The sequence below is a fragment of the Vombatus ursinus genome, unplaced genomic scaffold, assembly GCF_900497805.2.
Source record: "Vombatus ursinus unplaced genomic scaffold, bare-nosed wombat genome assembly UNPS02014165.1, whole genome shotgun sequence".
Classification (NCBI taxonomy): domain Eukaryota; kingdom Metazoa; phylum Chordata; class Mammalia; order Diprotodontia; family Vombatidae; genus Vombatus; species Vombatus ursinus.
In genome coordinates this window covers 473,717-479,656 of record NW_020953943.1, presented here as the reverse complement: position 1 = coordinate 479,656, position 5,940 = coordinate 473,717, and positions in this window count along the sequence as shown.

Genomic DNA, 5,940 nt, shown 5'->3' with positions numbered 1-5,940 from the left:
GTTTTGTATCTCCAGCTCTTAGCACAGTGCCTGACACAGAGTAGGCACAAAATATGTAGGTTTCTCCATTCACTGATTTTCAAGTGTTGCAGATAAAATTCATTTGTAGGTATGTGTTAGACTAAAAGGCCCCTGAGACTCTTGCCAACTCTGAAATTCTGATGCCAAGAAAAATAATTATTTCTTGGAAAAAATGGATATCAATGAGCTACATGACTACACTGATACGGTGGAAAGAAAACAGGCTCCCAAGGAATCATAGGAACCGCTTCAGAGACCAGCTCTGATTCTATCTATAAGTAAGTCTCTACTTTGGGCAACTTCCTGCCTCTCTCTAGGACTCAGTTTCTTCATATATAAAATGGAGGGGAGGGGGACCCTGAGACCTATAAATTCCCTTTTAACCCTAAATCTATAATCCATCCTATGCTGGAGGAAACAATTCCCATCAAGTTATCTGTTTTTGTAGCCACATTCCCGAGGGCCATTTCTCCCAGAACAATGGGTCAGCCGTGAATCCTGGTGGTGCAGGAAGCCACTAACCCTCCTCTCCTGAAGACTTTTCTCCAGCAGGCAAGGTAGCTGGTGGTACAGTGGATGGAACACTAAGCTTGGAAATAGGAAGACTCACCTTCCTAAGTTCAAATCTGGCCTCAGACATTTATAAGCTGTGTGATCCTGGGCAAGTAACTTCACCCTGTGTGCCTCAAGTTTCTCATCTATAAAATGAGCTGGAGAAAGAAATGGCAAACCCCTCCAGTATCTTTGCCAAGGAAACCCAAAATTAGGTCACATGACTGAAACTGAAACAACCGAACACCAGATTTCTCCAGCAGATCATCAGTGACTTTTCTCTGGACATCCACCAAGTTCTGATCAAATGAGATGTTGGTAAAGTATTCAGCAAAATACCTGGCATACAGTAGGTGCTTAATAAATGCTTTTGCCCTTCCTTTCTCCCCTCTGTGTCCAGGCCCTGAAAGCTAGCATTTCTTTATCACTTTAAGGTTTCCAAAGTGCTTTACATATATTATCTCATCAAAACCTGTATTCAATGAGTGCTGTGACTTAGAAAAACTCTGGTTCCCCATGGCAAGAAGAACAAATGAGGCCCCAGTCCCAGAGCTTTGGACAGCCCAGAGCAGGGCCAGAGTTAGAGCAAGGGGCTTGCTGGGAGCAGGGCAGGAGGTGGCAAGGGCCCCATTTTGGCCTCTGAACAGAGAAGCAGGATGGTATGGCGGACAGAGCACTGAACTTGGAGTCAGGAAGACAGGTTAAAATCCCAGCTCTGCCATTTACTACACTGTGTGATCTTGGGAAAGTCACTTTCCTTCTCTGCAACTCATTTTCCTCATGAGGAAGTTGAATTCTAACACCTCTAAGGTCTATGTCAGATCTATGTCTCTAACCGTACGAACATTCCCTCATAGGCCCTTAATGAATGGTCAGGACAGGCTACTGGATGAAACACTGGTAGGTCTGGGCCAGGGCTTTAACTCGGAGCTGCTCCCTGAGGAGCTGAGGGGAGAACCTAGGCCATGGGCCATTCCGCAGTCCCAGAGGAGATGTCCTGGCCTCTGCTGCCCTCTGCAGGCCATCATTCTCCAAGTTTCTGCTCCTCTGTCTCCCCATGTAATGGTTTAAGGGGCAGCTGCCCAGTCCCAAGCCACCCGTCCAGAAGACAGGATTCAGAGGACTAGTCATCATTGGGCAATGACCAAAACAATGAGCATAAAGTAATCTAAGGAATATGGTGCCTGGAACCTAGGAAGTGCTTTTTGATTGACTGACTGCTGAAAGACAGACTGAGGAGGTAACAGAACTCTGGACAAGTAGCAGTCGATTTCTGTCCTGGTTCCCTAAGTCAAAGGCCCAGCCCCACCCCTGCTGACAACAGACTCCCTGGTTTTCCAACGGTATGCTTGGAGGGGGTGTGGTTGCTTGGGTGTTGGTTGGGACATAATCTGTTGGGTCCAAATAAATGAAGCTAATACCTTTTTTTAGTTCTCAAGAAATGGAAAAAACAAGGCTTGAAAAGAATTTAAAAGAAGCAATAGCAAATAAAAAGAGAGTTGACCACCAAAAAAAAAAAAAAACAGTGAATGTGACTCTAATTCTATAATGGGATATTTGATAACCCACCGCCCCCATCATCTCCATTTCTAAAAACCAATTCCCCAAGGATAGAGGAAGAAGCAAGCAAATTCAAATCTTACTTCAGACATTTACTAGCTGTGAGACCCTGGGCAAGTAAGTCACTCAATCTTGGTTTGCCTTAGTTTCCTCATCCACAAAATAGGGATCATAATAGCACCTAATGCCCAGGGTTGTTGGGAAGAGGAAATGAGTTCGTATTTGTAAAATACTTTGCCAGCCTTAAAGTCATGGCATCACCTTCCTGATGTCATGGTCCTCTTTGAGAATGAAGCACAAACAACAATCAGGAATTAGGGTTAGAGTTTTATGTCATGGACCCCTTCTCTGAATATTTTTAATGCAGAAAATAAAATGCATAAATTATAAAGAAGACTGTCTTAAATTCAGTTCTCGAAATAATTTTAAAACAAGTTCATAGACCCCAGGTGAAGAATCCCATGTTCTAATACCATCGACTTGAGCTCCCACTGGTTTACTTCCCCCTGTCTCCACCACCACCACCACCACCCTACCAAGATATCCAGTCAACCTTAAGTAGCCGTTAGGAAGGGACATTACTAGATATGCCCAGTTGGTACCAAACATCCCCCCCAGTATGTGTGGCACACTCTGCCGCAACAACATACAAAGTCCGGAGGAAAGTGGGTCCAAGTTTAAGAGGCATGTGTAGCAAAAGGGTAGCTCACAACTCCTGTTGCTGGAAGCCCTTTTCTCTTATTCATGATGAATCTCTGCCCATCTATCCTTGATTACCAGTGCAGACACTGCCACTGCCTTATCTTGGGAAACCGATAGGACACTAATAGGAAGACAGGTGGTCTCACATCCTCCAAACCCATCAAAGCTAACAAGGCTTCTCTGGTCAAAGGGATATGCTAGAAAACCGCATTTGCTCCAATTTCTGGGAAATCCCTTTTCTAAAGAAATCAATGCTTTTATCCGGGACTCAGAGGATATGACAATCCCCCAGCCAATTGGTACAGATCTCTTATCTGCCACCACTTCACTTTATCAAATGGCTTTCAAAGACTTGTTATACTTAGTCTTAGGGCCTATAATCAATTGATTGAGATATGTTCTCATCTAGTCAAGGTATCCAGCAGCTAGGTGGTACAGTGCTGGGCCTGAACTCTGGAAGACCTGAGTTCAAATCCAGCCTCAGATACTTACCAGCTGTGTGACCCTAGGCAAATGACTTAACCTCTATTTGCATCAGTTTACTCAAGTGTAAGATGGGGACAACTGGAGAAGAAAGTAGTAAACCGCTCCAGTATCTTTGCCAAGAAAACTTCACAGTGGTTAGGAAGGGTTAGACTAGACTCATTCAACAAGAACAAATAAAGATATCCAGAGTAAAATGGTGGGTGAGGTAGTTTTGACCACCACCCTCACACTGAAAAAGTGGAAGAAAATCAGAATCAAGCAGTTCTGCCTTCCCTTGGTTGTCTTATCATTGTTTCATCCACTACAAGCAAAGCTCCTATGTTTTCTCTGAGTCTCCTTTTTCTCCTGATATAGAAAAAAAAACCACCTTATTTTTATTACTCTCTTCCCCCTAGCTTTTTGTGACACTGTTCTGTCTATTTTTCTACCCATCTGACCACTCCTCTCTCTTCTTAAATGGGTCACATCCACTTCCTACCCCTTAACCCTGATTGCTCTCCAAGGTTCTGACCTGGGCCCTCTTCTTTTCTCTCTTAGCACCCTTCCACATCAGCTGCTCTAGGTTGAATTATCTATTCTGATAATACATTCAGATCCATCTCTCTCCTGTGAGAAATGGTTCTTTTGGACTCCTACTCTATTCCCATCAGCATTAGTCAGTTTGATGTGATTTCATAGGGGTAGCGATTATAAGTTCTGTATATTAGGCGCCAGAGCTGTGAACTGCAGATTGTAAGTTCACTTGTTTAATCATAACAAGCTAACTAGAGGCCCTCCACCCTTGTTTTTCCTTGTTATGGTAGCCAAGCCCAGCGTGGCAGAGGTAACTCAATGACATGGAGAGTCCCTCATCTGTTTATGCTACCCCTCCATCCCTTGTCATCCCTCTATTGCCCAACATGGGGAGATGACCAAGAGCACTTGACCATCAAGTGACCCTGGTTACCAACCTATGGCCTGCATTTCTACCAGCCCATGGGTGTGCTGATCAGGATCTCTTGAAAGATTGATAGATCTGTTAAGATCTGCTCAAGAGCAAGGTTTTTCAGTCAATGACATTCTGTATTTTACCAAGCCTCTTTTGCATGTTTGGGTGTCAAACCCTATAAAAACAGCATCCTGGGGGCCAGCAGCATCTGAGATCATGCGGAAGATCTGAAGTCCACCTCATTAGAGGAGACAATGGGCCCTTTAATAAAGTGTCATTGGCTCAGAGCTGTTGGACAATTTTAAAACTCCAAAAATTGGTGACCCAGGTGACGTGTGGACCTCAGCCTCTTTAGACCAGCCCCTACAAGAGACTCAAAAAAGGAAGTGCACACTAGGATGAAGACTGCTCACCAAAGGCTCCCCCATGGACACAGGCCCCGGGAGGCTGGACTCCCCTTGCCATTTACACTCAAATTATCTGAGCCTGAGGTAAATGTCCTCAAGAAGAGTGAGTCTGCCTTAGTTTACCCCCTAAAGTTCTTTCCCTTAAAGAAGGATCTCCAATTGGACTAAGAAGGAGTATTTGAATTTATAAGTTCTAGAGCAATTAAATTAATTCTATTTTTATTATAAAAAAATTATATGGCTATAATTTTAACTTTTTAAACATAGGACCCTGGATGTTTTTTCTTTCTTTTCCCTCCATTTTCTTTACTTTCATTTTGTTAGAGATTCAGCAATGGAATTGCTAGCTTATCATTTTTAGCCACCTAGCTAATTTTAAAATTTCCTGTTGGCAGTGTTAAAATGGATTTTTTTTTTGCCTTTAAATTCTTTTAACAAGGAATAATTAAATCATTCTTGTCATTAGTAGAGAAATCTCTTAATTGGTTAAGGGGAAACTTTTGGTGGCTCACAGTGGGGTCTATGGCCAGTGCTTGCATGGGTAGGGCTTGGGGGAGTGATTCTGCACTCATCTCAGACACTGCCTTGCTCAGATACCACCTTGAGGGAGCAATAATTCAGGATAGACCCAACAGCCTTAGGGGAGACATTCCCTCAATGGTAAACTATCAAGAGATGTGACCGTTCTGGGAGCAATCCTACCCTCTTCTGACCTGAGAAGACGGCTTATTTTAGTTTTACAGAAATGAGGAAAGGAAAAGACCCCTTTTCAGTTACTGAGTAAGGTTATTTTGTTTGTGCACGATTAAATCAGTTACTGACATTCAGAGTTAAGGTTTTTAGGAAGTTTTAAAGGAAAGCTGGCATAAATTCTGTTGAAAATTTGGTCTCAATTGAAATTACTTTATAAAATTTATCCCTGGGTGTCTTCAGCATAGAGTTTTCAGAAACCAACCACCTGATTTTTAATATTTTTATTCACTTATAAAGAACCTTTGGGCCCTAGTTGACTAGTCTTAGGACCCTAAAGGTTAAGTCTAGAAATTAAGAATTGGAAGTATTGAAGAAATTGCCAAAACAAATCCCTCAAAATTATAGCTGTAGGAAACAATCCTCATAAGAGCAAAGCTCAGATAGTCAGGGGACTGCCCATTTAAAAAGTCAAGGGGGAGGGGCAGCTAGGTGGCACAGTGGATAGAGCACTGGCCCTGAAGTCAGGAGGACCTGAGTTCAAATCTGGCCTCAGACACATAACACTTAGTAGCTCTGTGACTCTGGGCAAGT